Raw genomic sequence first — 22,366 nt, forward strand, 5'->3', positions numbered from 1 at the left:
GCTTAATTCACCTCATTTCTTATGGGTTGTTGATAATTTATTGATTGAATTTTGGCAATTTTTCCTTTTGCCTTATTGTTCCAGCTCATACGTTGAACACTATGTTGAAAAGAAGTGAGGACAGTGGGCAGCACACTTGCCTCCCTGATTTTAATGAGACTGCTTTGAATTTTCACCATGTATGAGAATGTTGGCTTTGGGATTGTCTTGATTATTTTAAAGTATGTTCCTTCCAGTCCTGCTCTCTCTAGGACTTTTATCATAAAATCATGTTGGATGGTCTTCTTGACTTGTGTCTAAATTTGGTTCTCTAGTATTTTAGAGGATTATTACATTCACCCACCCTGTGTGTGTGTGAGGCGGGGGGAGGGGAGAGCACACATGTGTTTAGACAACAGCTTTGGTCTTAGAGTAATGCTGGCTTTATGGAACAAGTTTAGGAATGCCCCATGAATTTATGCAATTACTAGAAATTTGTTTGCCATACATTTTATGTTTCATTGCACAGTGGCCAGATAAGATTCATGTAATTATTCCAATTTTTCTGAAGTTGTCAAAGTTTGTTTTGGGTCTCAGCATGTGTTCTATTTTATGGAAGTTCTCATGGGCTGCCAAATAAAATGTATATCTTTAAGTGTTTGAGTAGGGTATTTACTAGACATCTGGTTAGTCTATTTGCTATAAGATGCCATTAGATACTGAAGTTTTGCCTTGTTTTATTTTTTAGTTTAAGGTAAGATTAAATTAAATTAAATAATTTAATTTAATTAGAGAAAGTGGGGTGTTGAAATCACCTACTATTGTTGGATTACTCTTCATCTGTATTTTTAATTCCAGTAGTATGCTTTAATGAAATGGGGTGCAAGGGAATTTGGGGAATATCTGTTCAGGATTGTAATATTCTCTTTCCTTCTTTTTAGAAATGATTTATTTTTATTTTAATTTTATATGTATGGGTGCTTTGTCTGCATGAAGAGCAATGAGTTCTCTTAACTGCTGATCCATCTTTCAAGCATTATGTAAATTTTTTGATTATTTGTTTCTATGGTTAGAATGAAGTCTTTATCTCTTGTGATTAATTTTAGTTTTTAATCTATTTTATTAGATATTAGAATGACAGTGCTTGCTTTCTTTATAGAACCACTTATCAAGAATAATTTTTGCACCCTTTCACTTTAAAGTGGTACCAACCCTTAAAGCCAAAGTAAGTTTCTAATAGACAACAGAAACATGGATTTCATTCCTTATTCCATTCAGGTAGTCCATATCTTCTGAATGTAAAATAGAGGCCGTTAATATTTAAAGTTATTATTAAATGGCATGCATTGGTTGCAGTCATTTTATTGTTGGTTGTTGTTGGTTCTCTCTCTCTCTCTCTGTCTCTCTCTCTGTTTCTGTTTGAGTTCTTAGTCATACTTTGTATTTCATTAATTATAGCTTGATTTGTTTTCTTTCTAAAGTTTCTTGCTTTTCCCTCTTTGTAGTTTGAACTGTTGCTTCTAGTATTCTCTTTATGGTTGTTTTGGTGAACATGGATTGTTTTTAGTTTTTTTGTATCATGGAAAGTTTTTTTTATTTTTCCTTCTACTGTGGTGGATAGTTTTGTTGGGTACAGAAGTATAGGTTGGCAATCATGGTCTTTTAGAACTTGGAGTACATTGCTCAGGCTATTCTGGCTTTCAGGAGTTTCAGCTGTTATTCTGACGGCTGTACTTTTATGTGTGTCTTTTCTATTGCAATTCTCAATATTTTTCCTTTGACTATGTTGTCTATAATTTGTCTTCAAGTCCACATATCCTGACTCCTGCTTGATCTATTCTATGTGTACACCCTTCCCTTAAGTTTTCTAGTCAAGTTACTGAGTTTTCCAATTCTATTTTTATTTCACTATGAATCTCTTTAATTTTTCTATTTTTTTTTTACTGAATTCTGTTTTATAATTCTGAATGCCTTTGCTATTTCATTTAGCAGTGCATCTGTATTTTCTCAGGCATTACTTGGGCACTTATTATTATCCTCTTGAAGTTCAATGAAGTTTTTGTTCACGTCTTAATTCCAACTTCTTAAATTCTTTGGTTAAGTTCTTTGGAAATTATTCTTTTAAATTCTGTGTCCTGAGGCTCATCTAGGTTACCTTCATTGTAGAACATGTCGACAGGACAGGACTAGTTGGTTCAACAGGAACATGCTCTCTTGACCATTGATGTTGATATTGATTTCATGAAGTGACCTATATACATAGATCTCTTTCTTTGGGTTTGTATCTGATATGAGAGTCTGGCCTGCCTTAGATTGGGTCAATGCAGGGGTTGTAAGACTAGTACTTGAGGTGTTCAATTGGACCAGGCAAAGATGGCTTGTGAAAGTGGGGATGGCTGTGGGAGGTGTCAATATGAGAGAATGATGGAGTGACTCTCCAGGAGAGGGTAGCTCACAAACTGAGCTATGTCTGTTTAGTGTCACTCATTTCTATATGTGTTTAGAGTTACTAACTTCTTCATGGATGAGTCCCCTGATAGACTGTTCAACCCTATGTGGCTAGCTCTAACTTTTCTCTTAAAAATCTCTGGTTTTAAGAAAGGACACATTTTGTGAAAGACATAGCCCTACATTCTTCAGGTTGCTTATACCATAACCAAGGAAAAAGATATTATATAATAGTGAATATTGATGCAGGCTGGGTTGAGAAAGAAGAGGAGTAAAAACAGATTTACAATCTATAGTATACTTAGCTGATTCACATGTGTACACAGTTTGAGTTTCAAGCAATTACTTTCATTGTTTGTCACATTCAGGGTCACTGTTGCCTCAACTCAAATACAGCAGCTCATTAGAAAGAGATGTCGGGAGAACAGCACGACTCATTTACTTGAAAAATGGAATGTGAAAGAAAACCTCAGCTAATAATATTTTTTTGACTTATTTTTGATTCAAGAAGAGATGCAAGCATATAAAGAGAACTTGAGAATGAAGAATTCACACTCCCTTCTACTGCTGGGAGTCTGGGAATCAAACAATTAGCATGGAGGTCATTACAAATGACCTTCCTATTAGAGTTCTATGTTTTCAGTTACTGAAGTTGGGAATCAGTCATCACAGTAAAGCCTTCAGCTTTCAGAGTCAGGTGTTCTTCAGTCAGAAAGACCTCGGCTGAATAACTGAGAGCAAAGGAAGAAGATGAAAGGAGCTAGACAGAGAGTAAAACTGGCCATTTCAGGAAGCCAACTATGAGCGATCGCTGGAGTTTTTCTATAAAATTACACTAAACAAGCAAGCACTTTATTTTTTGTTTGTTTGTTTGGAGGTTTTTTGGGTAGCAATTTGTACAGACAGAAAAGATTTTAGGATAGTTTTTCAGAATTTTGTTGTTATAAAGATGTTGGCATAAAGTCCATCCTTTTTATCTGCAGAAGGAGGAACATGTTATTAGAAAATGTTTTATTTCCTCTTTGGGGGTTGCACATTATACTGTCATGAGGTTTCAATGGTGTAAATTCAGCTGAAAATGAGTTTGTGATACTCAGGGACAGCTCTGGATAAAGCACTTGCCATTCAAACAGGAAAACTAGATGTTGGATCCCCAGAACCCATGTAAAATCTGGGAAGGCTGGATGTTTGCCTTTAATCTCAGAATTCAAGAGATTCCCCAGGGTGAACTGGCTAGCTAGACTAGCTAGAAATCATGAGCTCTGGGTTTGGGGAGGGTCTCTGCCTTCATAAATAAGGCGGTTAGTGATTGAGAAAGAGACCAGTGTTAACTTTGGGGCTCCACAGATACACTTATGTAGCTGCACACACAGAGATCTACCTACACATATCAGAACATATATCACACACACACACACACACACACACACACACACACACACACACACTAAGTGATTATAGAAGTGTTGATCTTTTCTCTTATTGAAAGATATGCTCCCAAGTGTCTTCACTCACAAAAGCCTCAGTCTGGCCAAAACCAGATTGGAAATGAAAGGACTTGGTATGCAAATTTTCTTTGAGGAGTTCATTTGTGCTGACCTGTCATCACCACAACAGCTGGGCTGCTCATGAGGGGATGGTAATTAGCATGTTGACAACAAATCAATTTTGGTTCCATTGTAAAGAAGGTATGGGACCACATAGAATTTAACAAATCAAGCTGGCCAGCAGATCGTGTTGGATATGCTTAAATATCTTATGAGAAAGGGAATGACAGGGATATATTTTGTCACTATTGTTGGCCACTCCAATCATGACAGTTAGGTGCTCAAATATACAAATGACAAAATGGAAGGATTTGAAATAAATTTATGATCCTTCCTCAGGTGTCTTAGAGTAACTATTGCTATGATAAAACACAGTGGCCAGAAGCACCTTGAGGAAGAATGGGATTATTATCTTTACTATCTCTTATCACAGTTTAATACTGAAGGCAGTCAGAGCTGAAAATTAAACAGGGTAGAGACCTGGAGGCAGGAGCTTATGCCGAGGCCATGGAGGAGCACCATGGAGGAGCACTGTTTACTGGATTAATCCTCGTGGCTTTCTTAATTGGCTTTTTTACAACATTTAGGACTGTCATCCCAGAAGTGGCACCACCCACATTAGACTGGACCCTCCCATATCAATCACTTATTAAGAAAATTCCCTACAGGCTTGTCTAATGACTGATATTTTGGAGGCATGTTCTTAACTGAAATTACCTTTTCTCAGAGAATTCTTGCTTGTGTCAAGTTGGCATGAAAACTAGCTATTCCGTTAGATAAAGATATAACTCACCAGTACAACGTTAAATCTAATATATAGTCTTTGCTTAGAACATCTTTTAACCATTAGGTTGCAACAAAATGACTGTTTTTTTTTTAAAAAAGTTAAAGTTCCTTGGGTGGTACATCTATAGAGTTGTCAAAATAAAGGGTCTTTGTTGCATGTCCTAAGACAGAGGCTTCTCCTCTACCCAGAGTGCCTTGTCTTAGACAAAGTGTGCTGGGAAATATTTGTACTGCTCTGAACAAGATCTATAGATTCCAGGTCCATGTTTATCTCAAAGGAGATGCATAGGAAGCCCTTCGTGGGTTACAAATGACTACCTGTTAGTAAGTCCTGCTCCTTCCCTTGGACCTAGTATAAAATGAAAATTTGCCTTTCTTCAAAGAGCTCTTAGGGTGCACAGGAAAGTGTGATTGATAAAGAAAGCACATCTTTTCATTTTGTAGAGATTTATAGAAGCAGAATCTTAGCTTTCAGGCCAGTGATAACTGATCCCGTAAAATATAATCTTACTTAAAGGAGGGTCTGTAAGACTCCAGTTCTTGCTGTTTGACAGCTGTGTTCTATGACTCTTTCAAGGACAAAGAAGGGCTCATTAAGTCCAGAATTTCCCCAGCTGGTTGCTTTAACATCAAATAGTAAAGCCAAGAACGGACAAAGCCTCCTTGTTCTCCTATGGCAACCAGCAGGGTGTTCAATTCTGGCACAGGATTTCTAAGCATTTGGAATCAAGGCTGGGACAGGAGAGATACAACCGAGAACATGTGTGGCACATGGACTCTACACGTGAGATTTGACACTGATATTCAGGAACACATGAAATGTCACCTTCTGACCTCACACTCCCCAGTCTGGAAGGCAGCTTTGGCCTCCTGCTTCTCTGCTTCCTGCACGGAACAGTTTTAATTTCCTACCTTAGCTGCCTATGCTGAGAATTATTGGTTTTAATAGTCAGCTTGGATAACTCTTGGCTGCCAGTGTTTGGGGTGGGATTTACATATTGTAAGGTAGGTTCCATATCCTAAGTTGTGTTAAACTGGTAAAAATGAAAACGTGTTTTTAGGAAAAGTGGATGGTTGCAGAATAGAGAATGCATCAGCAACAGTGGAGAATTTTAAAATTCACAGAAAACCACTGGAAATGTGAGGAACAAAATGTACAGTGGTCAGAACTAGTTAAAAATGAGAGGCAATCTAAGCTTCACATTAAATGTCTCTCTTTGGACAATGTATAAAATCATCCAGACTCAGAGATAGTTTGTAGTCTTCCTTTTCATATATCAATGAGATGTTGTTTGATGGTTTAAATAATCCCAGAGTCAAAATGGAGTAAGTGTAGACCTTACGCCTGCGCCCTGGCTCATGTTGAATGTCATCTTCATACAAACTAGACTCATTTGAGGAATTGACTCTATCAGAGAAGACAGTGGCTATGTCATTCTGGAATTAGCTTGATTGATTATTTGGTGTGGAAGGAATTAGACTGCTGTGGGTAGCACCTTCTCTAGGCAGGTGGTCTTGGGCTTATAAAATGGTAAGTTGAGCAAGCAAGAGGAAGCAAGCTGGGGAGTAGATTTTCTCTGTTCTCCGATGGCCTCTGTTTCAGTTCCTGCCTCCAGTTTCTTGCCTTGAGTTCCTGCCCTGGATTCCCACTATGATGAACTATAAACTGAAAGCTGAAATGAACTCTTTATTCTCCAAGTTGTGTTTGTTAATGGTATTATCACAGCAACAGAAAGCAAGCCAGGACAAGCTATTACTCCAGTAATTGTATTATACTACATATATGCATATCTATGTCTATGTCTATCTATATCTATCTATCTATCTATCTATCTATCTATCTATCTATCCATCCATCTATCTATTTCACACACACACACACACACACACACACACACACACACACACACACATCTGTATTATATTCTATTGGCTTCTACTTACTACTGTTCCTAACTTCCATTCTCTCCAGGTAGACGCCATGAGCTTAGAAGGGAAATTTGATTACAGAATAGAATTGGATGGACATTCAAAGAGTATGCGATTAGAAGCGTCTTGAGAAAGTCTTTAAGAAACACTTTTAATGCTTCATATAGTACTGAGAATTTCATGAAAGAGAGCAGAAACACACAGAGGGAGGAAGGGAGGAAGAGTCAGAGGGCGGTAAGGAAGTAAAGGAGGAATAGTAGGAGGGAGAGAGCAATGTCTTATTTGCTGTTTAAGCTTAGTTCTGCATTGTGGAATCTTTTATAAATTTAATGCATAAATCAACCATCGGAATCCTCAGTAATCCTTCCTGATTACCCAGCTTGACATTTGGATTCTATTTCCCCCCACTTTGCTCTTTTTAAAAACAAGCAGTAGAATAAGCTAACCTTTTGTTTTGTCTTTTTGTTTTTACTACTTAAGAAAAATTTAAAGTTATTCATATTTATCGTGTGTATGTGTGTGCTGGTGTACATGCATGGAGGCCAAAAGGCAACTGTCAGGAGCCAATTCTTTCCTCCCTCCTGGAGAAGGCAGCATTGAGTCCTGTTTCTACTGTGCACCTGGGCTAGCTGACCCCAAACTTCCAGGCAAATGTCCTATTCCCACCTCCATCTCAGAGTGGGGCTTCTGGGATTCCTGACATGCCCCACTACTCTTTTTAGAATAGTGCAGATTCCCAGATTGAACTCAGGAGTCAGACTTGCACAGTGAGTGCTATGACCTGTGCATCATGTCACTGGCAGTGCTTGTGCCCACATTTTATGTCCTACTTTTAAACAGTGAGAAACAACATGGCCACCCACGGTTCTGTATATATAGTATGCACTGACCCTGCTCCTTCATATTCCTTTCTCAGTATTTCTCAGTGTTGAACTATTTTTACAACTATTCCTCATTTGTTAAATGGCTACACAGTTCCCTTTCCTATCCCCCTCCCCCACTCTCTCTCTCACACACAGACACATACATATACTTTGCAGTTATTTTTAAACTGTATTTATTACCCCACCATTATTAAAGAAGTTTTATTACTAAAATATTACATTTAATATTTTTGCCTCTAATGCTTGTACTTCTACATTCTACCACATATATGTCATTAAATTAGCCACAAGATAATTTCACTGGTCATACTTCTCCCTTTCCAGACACTCTGATGCAGACTGAGGCCTAATTCCCTTGAATTGGTACCCAGTGCGACTCAGCATCTGGCCTATTTTTTGCTCAGCATCTGCTTTTGGTTTTACTGCAGGTGGGATCATTCTCCTTCTCTTGTTTAGACTCTCTACTAAAGTTTCCCATGTCTATAAAATCACGTGGCCATGTCGTAAGAGTTAATTTAGCCTGGGTTCAATTTCCCAGCATGGCCAAAGATTTTCTCAAAATTACTTTAAAGTGATTTTAATAAAATGTTAGTTATTTTGCACAATGGAATTATTTTAAAATTATAATTTTTCCCATTAATTTATTTATTCACTTTGCATCCCTATTGCTTCCTGTTTCCTCTCAGTGCCCCCTTCTTTTGAGAATGGGGAGGCCCTCCCTGGGTATCACCCCATCCTGGTACATTAAGTCACTGCAGGACTAGGTTCATCCACTCTTACTGAGGCCAGACAAGATAGCCCAAGTGGAACGGGATCCACAAGCATGCAACAGATTTAGGGACAGCCCCTGCTCCAGTTGTTGGGAGACCAGCATGAAGATCAAGCTGAACATTTGTTACCTATGTGTGTGGGGTCTAGGTCTAGCTCGTATACTTCTTAATGAGTTATGCGCAGAAAGCACTTACTGGGAAAACTGCTTTCTCTGGATAAGCCAGAATATCTTAGAAATGAAGACATTTTAAAACATATCTTTCTTAAATAGGATTATAAAGATTTAGACAGTGATCAATGTGATTAGCTTGAGCAAGAGTCAATAATACACTGTGTCCACAGCAGTTTTCAAAGGTAACATGACCTTTCAATGACCTTGTAATACATTTTAAAATTCTCTTATGTGTGTGAGTATTTTCCTGCGTTTATGTCTATGTACTACATGCATGCCTGTTGCCTGAGGAGGACAGAAGAAGATATCAGATCTCCTCAAATTAGAGTTACGGATACTTGATAGCTAACATTTGGGTGATGGGAACCAAACTCTGGCCTTCTGAAAAAGCGATCAATGTTCTTAGCTGCTGTTTCCCCTTTTCAGTCCCACTGTGGCATTATAACTAAAAACCACGCTTTCTGTTATTACTTTTAATTCGATAAACTAATTGGGTCCTTCTTCCTTGCTACTAAATTTTCTCAATTATAGGAGATTTTTATAGATGTCCAAAGTTCTTCTTCCTTTCTGCTTTCTTTGCTTATAGTTTTATTTTATATTATATTCATCATTGGTGTTATGTTCTAGTATGTTAGCAATTTTTGACATTCCAGAAACAAATATTTATCTTACATAACTGTGATATGATTCTGTACATTAAAGATTTAACAATAACCTTTTATCCCTATATAATGCCCAATCCATACACAAAGAAAAATGTTCCTTTCTTTCTTGTTGATAATATAAAAGTAATCATTTTCTTTGATACTATATTCAAAAGCAAATTAAAAATTTATTGTATCTAGTTCATATATTCGAAGACAATACCCAATAGCAGAGACAAAGGTATGCCTTAGTTTCTTTTCTATTGCTGTGAAAAGACACCATGACCAAGGCAACTTATTGAAAAAAAGAGTTTATAGGGTTTTACAGTTTCAGAGGGTGAGTCAATAGCGTCATAACAGGGAGGATGGCAGCAGGCAGGCAGGCATGACACTGGAGCATTAACTAAGAGATTACATCTTGAGACACAACCGTGGGACAGAAAGAGAGCTAACTGAGATCTCACTCCTTCCACAAGGCTACACCTTCTAATCCTTCCCAAACAGTTCCATTAAAAGGGAGTCAAATATTCAACAGCAAAACCACATAGGTCTCTTTGGGTAAAACAGTAAAATGTATATTTAGGTAAACATATATGTAGGAAATCAACGAAGAGAGAAATGATGAGACTAGCTGAAGAGTTCTATGTGAGGAGGGATGGAAATGAATGGGTAAGAAAGTGTGACATCATGGAAACAGAGGAAGGAATCACCTTCTAGGAAGGTGGGAACTGGAAAGAAGCACAGATTGGATCAATGGGAGCACAGTGGGGAAGATAAGAAAACCAAAAAAAATATATATGTACATAGATGTCACAATGAAACTCAACACGTTGATAGTGAAAAAAAAAAAAACAGGAAAAATAGTAAAACATATGAACCCATGTAGACAATTCTCATTTAAATACCATAAGACAAAAAAACATTTTTAAAAAATATTTGGGTGTTGATATTTCATTTAAGGATAAACAAAACAAATTAGCAAACAATAACAACAGAACAGATAATTTTATCTTAGTTTAAAAAGTAAAATGAGACTGTTTTGCACTGATTTTTAGATTTTGAAGCTGATGTTGTTTTTCAGTGATAACACTTACACACATATACACACACATACACACACATACACACACACATACACACATATACACACACTCACTATGCTTCATTGTTGATAGTGGTTGGGTTTTGTTCGTTTGTTTTTATTTTTTATTTTTATTTTTTTGCAAGAAGCAATAATTGGGTACCACAAATCAATTATTCATCTGGAACTTTTCTACGATAACTTATATCAAAAGCAAGAAATCCACAGGGCAGCTTCTAAATGTATAAGTAAAAACTAAAAAATGCTGGGGAACACTCAGAGGGACTGAGATCTGTACTACACCGTAATACAGCATTAGGTCACACAGGACTTTGAGCAAACAGTAGCTCTTCTTCTGTTAATCTCTTGACTTAGGAACTTGCATAGACATCTGCTCATCAGGTCTAAGACATGTCAGTTCTCCAGATTGGCAGTTGGTGGCATTTGTGTTTCCTGTAGATAGTACAGAGGCACACAAACAGACAGCTTTGCACTTAGTACTCAATATGGCTAGCAAGAAACGTTCCTAAGTCCTTGATAGTGAATTCATTCAAAATTAGTAATATTGCTGTCAGAAACAACAGATAGGGATAATGAAACACTCTATAATACATTTAATACTCTTTGTGCTGAGGTTGATAAGGCTTTCTTTCATCGAATCTGGGAAAATAAATTAGTTGAATAAAAGATTTTGAAATCGTTTAGTGTAGAAGAATTTACTGTATAGTCAGCCTTAGTAAACTTTAGTATACCTTTAGACCTCCTGGGTACTTAGGGAATGAGGACTCTGACTCCATTCTTCTGGGTTGTGTCCAGTGAGTGTCCATCTACGGGTGGGGATGCTGCTGGGTTTCTTACATCTCTGAGTATAATGGATCGAGAGTCTTTCAATTTCACTTTGATATTGGTACAAAATAGAAGGTGTCAAAAGCCATAATGAAATATGTAAAGAAACGATCTAAAGAATACTGTTGGAGGTGTATGTGTGCTGCAAGGGGAACTTAGTACAGTGGCTACTTAGGACAGACTACACACTGAAAACTCAAGACATAGTATGTTTGTAATTTTAATGAGTACTTGAAAAATACAGAAAACGCCAAAGACATCCACAAAATAGACTACTTTTGCAGTTGTACATCTATATAAGCCGTATTAGTTTACAATAAGAGGTAATGTGAGTGGGTTTTTGAAATTTTATTTTTATTTTGTATGTATGTATATGTACCATGTATGTACACTACCGTGGAGGTCAGAAGATGGTGTTAGATTCCCCTCGAGCTAGAGTTTCTGAGAGTTGTGAGCTGGATGTACTCACAACTTGGTACTTGGAACAAAACTTTATAAGAGCAGCGAGTGCCAGGGCTTTGAACCGTCAAGTCATCTTTTCACCTATGAAATAATTTATTTTAATTAGACATAAGAATACAATACATTTCACAGTACTTCCAAGTTCATGAGCCTCTTCATCTTAGCCTATTGTACTTACATGTTTTCACACACATACAGCCATACATAAACACATGAATACAAACCGCTGAGTCCATTCAGTGTCTACTGCATGCACAGACATAAAGAGTTTAAAAAGTTCGGAGAAAACAGAAGTTCTCCTGAACCTGCTAAATTATGTATGAAGAAGAATTTCTTTCTTTCAATAAATAGCAAAGTGCTAAATATAGCTGAAATACTGAAACTGTCAGCAAAATTATATCTACTTTGTTTGTTTGGCTTCCATATACACTTAGCCAATTGATTGGAGAGGGATGTGTATTTGGTGAACAATTGAATCTGTGACAAACATGTACAGACTTTTATCTTGTTGTTTACTAAATGACAAAGATATGGCTTTGACTCACACCCATCATTTACCTTTGTTTAAAATATTCCAAATATCCTAGTCAGAGTTATAAGTGAATAGGACCACAAGTAGGGTATATGTAAATATAGCATATTATGTAGGAGACCTGCGCATATGAGAGTTTGAGGATTCAGTCTTTCTGGAAGAAATCTCTGGTACTACATATCATAAAGTATCTTTGAAAAGGTGTTAAAGTCAATCACATAAAAGTATTTTTAAAAGAAATAGAATACAAGATTAAAATTTTCCTTTCTTCTTTCTGTGTTTTAAATGGAATTCTGCTTTGTTTTTGCTTTCTTTCTGCCTGTCTCTCCATGGACTGAGCAAACCTTTCTAAGGATCTGAGCCTTAATTATCTCCTTTGTGGTTTCTCATTAGTAATTCCTGATCTAGGTTTTAATTATGGGTCACAGAAACAAAAAGGTTTCCTGTCTGGTTGCTTGTAGGTATGCACAAACATGCATTTATCCTATTTTCTTATTTTTGTATTTATGCTTCTTTTCAGCAGTTTTAATGTAAATGTTTCTAAATTTAGTCTGTAACTCTAAGACTCTGTTTAGTTTCAGTTTTTTTCTGGGCTAATTACTTTCTAAGCTAATAAGCATGAAGAATTACATAGCAAAACAATTGATAGTATGTTTCACAGTATTTGCAAAAGCAATTAATTCCAGAGATTATCACACTGACAATCTGATTCATTTCTTTGCTAAAGTTGTATAAATTAAAAATATAAAACTCTCAAACATACGCACTGTTCAGTATTATGCAAATATGTTTTAGAAGCCGAGTGGTGTGTGTGCTTTGCTGTACTGAAAACAGTTTGTTTTAGAGAATAATGTTCTGTTCCTGGGGCTGTCTTGAAGGCTTGATTCTACAGTTATAGTTGGTAATGAATTCTGCATTTTTATTTCCTCCTGATGTTCTTTCAAATCAAGGATCATTAAAAAACATCCACTTGTGACACTTGTTCTGTGGGTTATACACGGAGAGCTAAGATGACAGTGCCCCTACATTTTTCTCTATATGCTGTAGAAGACATATGGAGAAGCAACACAGTTCAAGTGTCAGGCTTGGTAATTTGTCTTCCAAAAGGGAGGACACTTGACCTAAGAGCCAGGTCAACAAAATAAAATATTTTCAGCATCCTGAAGGCTCTCCTGAAGTTTCCCTACTCACTGTTAGGTGTCTCCTCCATACTTCGTGTCAGCAGCCACATGCTGTACTTGTATTCTCAGGGTTCCAGCCATTCATTGCTTAAAAACATCCTCAGTCGAAAGTGTCTTTGACACATCCTACCTTCAGAGAGCACACTGTGACCATCCAATGCATTCTAGAGTTTTGACAGTCCTCCACCCTAAACCCTGCAATCACAAAGCTCACCCAATATCACCAAAAAGTATCATACTTCAAACCACAAGTGTCAGCAAAGACCAGAACTCAAAGTGAGGTTTCTACCTAGGACACATGCTTTCACAGCACCATAAAGTCAAAATGTGTGAAAACACTGTGTGTGAGCTCCTTTGACCTTAAATCTCTGGAGTCTCCTCTTATGAGGAAATGAGTCATTGCCAAAGGATGTCATTAGACCATCACTATTGGAGCTGCTGGGATGGCTCAGCAGGAAAAGCACGTGGTGCCAAGGCTGATGACTACATGCTGGAGCAACAGAATCAACTCATATATGACGTCCTATGACCTCTGTGGACTTTCCATGCTACATGAGCCCTCCTCCCACCAAATAAACAAATAAGTATGATTTGAAAGTGTTTTGTTTTGAAAGTCTTTTGCTTAAACAAAATACCTTTATTACTTCCTTAGAGGCCTTATCTGTAATTATAATCACACTGGTACTCAGTTCCACCATTTGAATGTTAAGAAGACACACGTGGCTGCTAACAAAAGGCAGCCTGTGGCAAAAATATCCTTGCATGTGACTTCTTTCCTCCAACATTGTCTGTGACATTTGTCACACTGTTCGTGTAAGTGGACTTTATTCCTTCTCAATATATACCATTTAATTGTACAAAAAATCTTAATTTATTTATCTGTTCTGTTCACAAGGATTTAGGTCATTTAATATTCCTGATATAAGTAGGGTTCATATGAATATGTCTGTATATATATATATATATATATATATATATATATACACATATATATATATATGTACACACACACGCATATATATATATATATGTATATATACATATATATATATGCAACCATACGATGCTTTGTCATGGCTATAAGCCAGAGCATGAATTGTCCCAGATAAAGTTGTACAATATCCATTTTTTTAGTAAATGCTACTGGTCTAACTGTTGCGAATTCCGCCCATCCCATGCCTCACCAACTGTACATGGCTGCAGCAATTTCCCACATCCATGCTCACCCTTGTCACTAATTTTCTTTTTTTATCTTGCATTCATAATACTAACTAATGTGAGGATTTTGTAATACCTTTGTTGAAAAGTTAGTGTGCCTTCTGTGGTGAAATTTCCATTTATTTTTGCATTGTTTTTATCGAGGGGTCTGCCTTTTTCTTACTGTTTGTGAAAATCACTTTATACCTTCTGAGTATCAGCTATTTGTCTGATGTGTAGTAGAAGTATATTTACTCTGTGGCTTGGCACCTCATTTTCTACTTGACATTTTTTGATGAAGATAATATTTTTATTTCAGTGCAAATAAACTTGTGGATCAGTTAAATGATGCTTAAGAAATAAATCCCTGTCTACCCCAAAGACAATGAAAATGACATTTCCTTTTAAAGTCATTTGCTTGTCTTATTTTCCATATACTAGATCTACAAGCTGTGCAGCTGGGATTTCCTTATGTAAGAGTCAGTACTTTTTTTGCCCCAAGTAGATATTTGATATTGGAAGAATACTCTCCCTTCTACCTATTTGTATATGTTTATATGTTTGGTTTTTATAAGAAGATATGTTTATACACACATAATCAATAGTGGCCTTAATTACCAAATCTTTTAGTAAGTTTTTAATTCTTTGTATATAATTATATATATATATATATATATATATATATATATATATATATATGTATAGAGAGAGAGAGAGAGAGAGAGAGAGAGTGTTTGCATGTGTGTGTGTGTGTGTGTGTGTGTGCGTGTGTATAGTGTTTCATGTGTATGATGCATATGTGAGTTAGCTGTGCCATGGTGTGTGAGTGAAGTCAGAGGATAGATAACGTTGGAAGTCCGTTTTCACCTTACATGTATTTGGAGGCAAGGCTTTGCCTCTTCACTGTGCCGTCGGACCTAGAGCTTCCCAGTATTTCTCCTGTCTCTGCCTCCTGGACTATAGATGTGGACCCTCACATCCAATTTTACATTCGCTCAAAACTCAGGTCACCAAGCTTGCATGATAAGCATTTTGCTGAGCTGTCTCCTGGCCTTTTCAAATTCTTTTTTTATTCATTAACAATGACTTGTGTAATCTTGATCCTTATACTTCTGAATAAATGTTTGTTGTTGTTGTAAAAAAATAAAACTAGGTAACGTGGCTAAGAATTGACTGTGAGACAACGCATGAGTTAAGTGAAGGAGGATTAAGATAGTGATGAGAGAGCCTTCTGATGTGTGAGCATGTCCTCATTCCCTGCTCATTCACGTGGTTTTCAGGGTTTGATATAGAAGTTACAAACATGTCTTGTTCATCTTAATGCACACATTTGTTTATTATCCTATCTCAAATGCTGTAGCTTCTGTTTTATTTATTGATCATTTTATGATAACATAATTTATTTTTGTACAATGACTCTGAATTCAATAATTTTTCTAAATTTACAAATTAAAGCTAACAATTTTCTGTGTATTATGTGTGTCTTGATTTTAAATGCATTTCATAATGCTTTAAAGTAAATTAAATAAAATTACTATTTTATTTTGCATCTATCTAAAATAGAATTTGAGTTTTTATTATATGTTGAGAAATAACACAGTTTTATATTCCCGGTGAAAGGAAAAGGCAGGCTCAGGAGAGTATTGGAAAATGTATCTAAACATGGGCAGATGTTATAAAAACAAAAAGACTTTTTCTCTTACATTTCATGTATAACAATCAAGAAAGGAAGTCTGTCATTCCAGTCTGGTGTCCTTATCTATAAAACAGTGACATAAGCTACATTAATTTTCATTCTCTTTTACAGGGTAGGTTGATGATTAGCTAAACTGTTCTACTTTTAGACGTCTCCCCATTGTCTTCTGCTCACCCCTCTGTGGGCTTGTGATTTGCAGGGGTGGGAAGGGACAAGCTCACAGGTCCTCATTTTCAAGCAGGGTAGTGGGTGGCATCAGCCTACTGAATATTCCCATGCTCCCGATTGAAGACATTTGAGAACTTCAGTGTCTTTTGGACTCCTATTGGCTTGGATGACACCATCTTGTCTCAGCTCCATCTCTGTGTACACTTCCCTTCTCTCACACCTCACATTGCCCCCATGATGTGCCAAGTGGTGCTAAACGGTGAGTTCAGTTTTTCTGAGGAGCTTGACTCTGAGCCATGAACTTCCACTTTCTACTCCTGGGTCCCCTCTCAACCTCATGTCACTTCCCTGTGGGTGTTTCCCTCAAAGAGAACTAAGGAGAAGGGACATAAGGGTTTGTTGACCTCTTCCTCTTCAGTCAGTCTTCCCGTTTCACATCCACATCCCCTTAGTTAGCGTTTCACCACTGTGACCTCATAGACAGCCTAATCACCTTATAAGAAAGAAAGGTTAATTTTGGTTTCCAGTTTCTTAATTTTGATTCTGTACTTATTCTGCTTTCTTTCTTTAGTCCTATGTCAGGACGGTGCATCATGACAAGGAATACATGTCAGGGGAGGCCTGTTTACCTCATGGTGGTCAGGAAAGGACTAGGTCATTTAAGTTTCTGATATTCCTTCAAGGACAGTCTCCCAGTAACTTTTTTCATTCTCTTACCTTTTAAAGGCACCACAACTGTCTGATAAAACTGCAGACATATTAGGGGGGTATTCTAGATCTAAATTATTAATTCTTAAAACCAAAGGACTGAATGACAATTTGTATACGAGTCTTGTGTTTTATTTATTTTAAGGATTAAACCCATGATATAGTTTCACACACTCTAATATTTTTGTGTGAAACTTGTTTTATCTCTAAGTAAAACCTGATGTTGCTTTGGGTCCAAATTTCTGTCAGATGTCAAAACCCAATGTCTCCTTTTCAGTTTATCTTGTAACTATCTTAATTACCCTCGAGGCAAGTGCTATCCTTGGCAGGAAATGGAGGTCAAACACGGACTGCCTTTGGATATATTCCCACACAGTAGCATCCTTTGTGTGATACTATGACTTCCTGCATAGTCTTTTGTCTTCTGTGTCTTTTTATCCTACAGTTTTTTTTTTTAATTTTATAATTGATTTGGTAAAACTAAGAACTTGCTAGGCAACTGTTCTCAGAAGACACAGTGAGATAGTCATGCTCCATGAGTCAATACTTTATCTGCATTAATATTTAATCTGTAGAAAGTGGAATATAGTTATTAAGGATGTTTTTATGTATTAGTCATTGTGTTAAGTGGCAAGGGAGATCCGCAATAGGCACAGTATGCAGCTGTCCTTGAGGAACTTGGAATAGTGGAAGAGACAAGGCAACGAGAGGCAGTGCAAGGAGGCAAAATGAATTGCAGCCCTTGACTTTAATTGCTGTACAGTGGTGGCAAATGATACACGCAACAGAGTCCAAAGTACCTGGGGATCACTTGGTGGGAAAGCGGGCATTAAAGTGTTGACAGGTGGTAAATTTGGCTAGTGCTGAGAAGTAAGCCCTAAGCCCTAAGCAGAGGGAGCTGTTATTAAGAATGGAAATGAGAGAGAACACCACACAACCACTTGGGACTCTGCTTGACAGAGCAGGAAGAGTATAACCGAAGAACAATAAAACAGTCAAGGAATGATCATAAAATGGAATAAAATAGAGTATCCAGTCGACATGCAATTTTTAAGTAATTTCCTGTAGGTAAGCTGCGATTGTGAAAAAATACTACTACAAGATAGAAAGCAGTTACAACGTGACCCCTTTGCAACAGTGGCTATCAGATACTCACATGATTCATGAGCTAGATCACCTGGGAGAAATTCCCCATTACCAAGACGAGAATCAGATTACGTTCTACATGTCTAAAATCAAAGGTTCCGAGCTCTGGAGATTGCAGGAAGATTTATTTGGAATGGGTTGAGAATAAGATAGAAATATCTGTGTACAGAGGGAGGAGGGTGCGTCGTTTTCCTGTTGGTGTTGGTAAGAAGTGTCAAAAGGAGAGCGTAACCCAGTCTCTTAAAGTTCAGGGGAGAGAGTAGAAGCAGTGCCTTGCTCTCTGATAAAGAAACTGCAAAGAGATGAGCCAGTGAACAGCAGGGGCTCGGCCAGGCAGAGGGGTCTGGGCAGCACTTAGCTGCTTCTCCTGTGGCTGGTGAACATAGTTCTGATTGATGTAGGTCCTTCCTTAAGGGCTGTCCAGCAGCAGAATTATTCTCATTAGATAAAAGTTGAATGCATCACTTGGGGATTCATATGTAAGGTCCAAAGATGTCAGAAATGAGGCTCACAACAACCTGGGCAAAGGCACTTTTGTTGACACTCAGCCTTAAGCATGCTAGGCTCAGATCCTAAGTCCCCTTGATTTCAGTGGCCCGAAAGTGAACTTCCCCCTTCTCTTCTAATCCCTTGTTTCAGGGACATCGGGGTACAAAGTTAGCCAGTAGGTAAGGAAGGAAGAAAGGGGTGCCACAGATCCCTGTCCTTTGGCTGCTAGCCTCAGCACATTAACTGCAGAGTCTATCTCTAAACAGAAAATTAACTTTAAATCACATTTTCTTTTTTTGTTTTTCTTTCATTTTTATTGGTTATTTTATTTATTTCCATTTCAAATGTTATCCTCTTTCCCAGTTTCCTCTCCACAAGTCCCCTCCCCCTCCCCTCCCCCTGCCTTTATGAGGGTGCTCCCCCACCCACCCACCCACCCACCCACTCACTCCTGCCTCAGTGACCTAGCATTCCCTTATCCTGGGTTATCAAGCCTCTACAGGATCAAGGGCCAGATAAGGCCGTCCTCTGCTCTATGAGGTTTTCAAATGCAGTTGAGTTTTGTATTCAAAGTTACGAATGTTTTCTCTGAGTTAAAGGAACTTTATAAAAACCTGTGTGTAGTAAAAGTCTAGGAAGAGGCCTGATGCTTGACTGAAATGTTTCATTAATTTCTTAAAGTGCCTGCAAATTCTCACAGACTGCCTGGTTTCAAAGGAGAGACTTATGTTCTGCCATTTCCAGGGGTAGAAGTCCGAAGCTTTCTGGTTGTATTTCTGATCATCTATTTTCTATTTTCAAAATATACAGAATGATCTTCTGATTCTACCTGTGTATGTGTGTGCATGTATTTGTGCACATGTGTGTATATTTGTGTATGAATGTGTGTGTATCTGTGTATGTATGTGTGTACATGTCTAAATGCACATATATATGCATGTATTCATGTGTGTGCACATGTATCTATGTGAGAGAATGTATGTATACACGTTTGCATGTGAACTTGTGTATGTATGTGTGTGTGTGTGTGCATATTTGTGTATCTGTGGGCAGGGCTCCTACTTCTAGAGATGAGAGAACAACCTTCAGATGTTGGTCTCAGCCCCTTTGCCATGTTAAATACTTTAAACAGGCTTTCTCCCTGCTGTGCCAGCCATATAGCTGACCTGCAGTGTTTTGGAGCTTCCTCCAGCTTTGCCTTCCACGTCATACAGGCACACTGGCATAGCAAATGTTGGCACTAGCACTTGTGACTTTTCACATGGGTTCTGGGATCTGAACCTAGGGCATGCATGGATGACGACATGCATGGCAAATACTTTTTATGTTGTTTTTATGCACTGAGCCCTGAAATGGTAATTCTTAACCTGCTTTTAGAATGGGTTCAGTTACTGGAAATTGTTGTTTTGTCCAGTTTTATACCCATGTTGTTCACAGAGGAAGCTGGCTTATCTGCCATGTCGGTGTATAGATTGTTGTTTAGATTTCTGTTAAATTATTCTTTCCTGTGTTACCATTTTCAGTCCCTTACTGATTTCCTTTGAATATATTCTGCACATTATATGTTTGTTTAATGAAAACACACTTTCAAATTTCTTGGTATAATTGTCTGATATATGTGTTCCTAATTACAGCACACTTTTTTTCAGGGTTTCTCTGTGTAGCCCTGGCTGTCCTGGAACTCACTCTGTAGACCAGGCTGGCTTCGAACTCAGAAATCCGCCTGCCTCTGCCTCCCAAGTGCTGGGATTAAAGGCATGCGCCACCACCGCCCGGCTACAGCATACTTTTTATTCAGTTTACATGTTGTTTATTGCAGTTTCTCTTAAGGGTATGAAAACATGGCTTTTCGTAGGTGTCTCTGTAATGGAATCAATACTTCACCAGAGGACAAGGCTAGAAATGTTAAGTGACACTTGAGGCATTTCACACTGTGTTGGAAGGCTTCTTCAGTCCACTCAAGAGGGAGTACTGCAGGAAAGCTGTTGATAGCTTATAGATTATCTTCCTGAAACATGATTCAAATTTCTTCATGTATCCACCAAAAGCAAACTCAGTGTTTCTTTGGCTGTCACAGAGTTTGATTAATCAATAGGGAAATGAGGCAATTTCCAGTGTGCTATGGTTTAGTCACTCCACCACGTCTCTCTCTAGGATGTGGAGTCTCAATGGGACCATAAGCCCTTTCTAAAGCAGAAAGTTGCTAATAATTTTAATAATTACATCGATAATTGTATTAACCAACACTTGCCGTGCTTATCTGGCACTGTCTTATGTCCTTTATATTTATTGATCTCACTTAATCACCATGGGCTAACTCCATAAAGTAGCGGGCACAATCAGCTCCATGTTACAGAGGAAAATGAAAGCATGCAGAGTGTAATTTACTTGCCCAAGTTCTCACAGCTGGTGAGATGTAGTGATTGCAGTTATAGGATTATTCTGATAGTGGCTGCCAAACCCGATTATTTAATATCGCTTATCTGTCTTAAAGGGTGAATTTAAAATTCTCACCTACGTATGCGACAGCCCTTTCCGTGAAGCCATTGATCAGACTTGAGATTCTTCTCCTCCAATATGAACATTCAGATAATGATGTAGTAAAATCTTTTATGGGATACTCCTCAAGATTGTTATATGCTCTGGGAGGGAACAAGATATATTTCCATAACTTCTGACTCCCATAGAGAGCTTTCCTCCCCATTCATAGCACAGAAAAGCTTGGGAATCACATCTCCTAAGGAGGGTAATCTGCAATTATTTACAGTCGTCTTTTGATTACTGTGGAAAGACACAGACTCTCATGAATATTTCACAGCCCACCCGCTCAGGGAGCGGGAGGAAAGTAAGTTTGGATAATTGCAAATTCCATTTCGGTCTTTTGTATTTCTATAAATTTTGGGTCCCAACATGGCTTATAGCTTGTCTTTTGAAATTACGAGAGCTGATGCTTTTCCTTGCTGAGTGCAAATCATATTTCTGTGTAAGGAAAGAAAAGAATCAGAGGAAACAGGCTGAGGATCTGCCACAGTCACCCATGGGTGACTCAGCTTCAGGGAGGGAAGGACCTTGGGGGACTTATTTGGCATTTAAGGCAAGTGACTCCTGGGGCAGCTGCTGAATGAAGCTGAGTATTGTGTTAAATGATTTTCTTCTCTGACCTTTATTACTAATGAATCTTCCTTAAGAAGCATTTAGAGAGTAAAAAGGAAGGTTGTTTTTATTAATCTTCTCTCTCTTTGCCCACAGAACCCAAAGAAATGGTATCACCTGGCACGAGATCTGCCGTGCTTTATGAAAAATCAGCCAAAGGTAGAAAAACTTTCTTTGAATTAATATTTTTACAGTCTGACAAATGCATGGAACTGTTGACTTTCTTTGATGACTGAGTTTAAATACTTTGTGAGTCATCAAAACATTAATCTTTTATTTGAAAAGTAGAAGGAGGGTTTTGTGGTGATCATTATATTAATAAAGTGGATAGTAAAAATTAAAATACAGAATAGCTTATGAAATTTGTGGATAACCATTAATTTTTGATATTATTTTTCATTTATATGAACAAAATCTTGAGAACTTGGAGAGTTTGCATTTTCCTTCTTTTCTTTCTTTCTCTCTTCCTCCCTCCCTCCCTCCCTCACCACCTCCCTGCCCGCCCACACCCACCCCCACCCACCCACACGCGCGAACGGGATAAAGA

The 22,366-nt window shown here is 37.8% G+C and overlaps 1 protein-coding gene across 1 annotated transcript in view; it reads left to right on the top strand.

Annotated features, from left to right (window-relative positions):
• Positions 1-22,366, top strand: part of Inpp4b (inositol polyphosphate-4-phosphatase type II B) — a 701,452-nt gene that overhangs the window by 108,638 nt on the left and 570,448 nt on the right. The window contains exon 3 of the mRNA XM_028753430.1: positions 21,916-21,978. The gene's annotated coding sequence lies outside the window, so the exon portion shown is untranslated. The remainder of the gene's footprint in view (positions 1-21,915; positions 21,979-22,366) is intronic.

This window comes from Grammomys surdaster, unplaced genomic scaffold (genome assembly GCF_004785775.1).
Source record: "Grammomys surdaster isolate TR1022 unplaced genomic scaffold, NIH_TR_1.0 125947, whole genome shotgun sequence".
Classification (NCBI taxonomy): Eukaryota; Metazoa; Chordata; class Mammalia; order Rodentia; family Muridae; genus Grammomys; species Grammomys surdaster.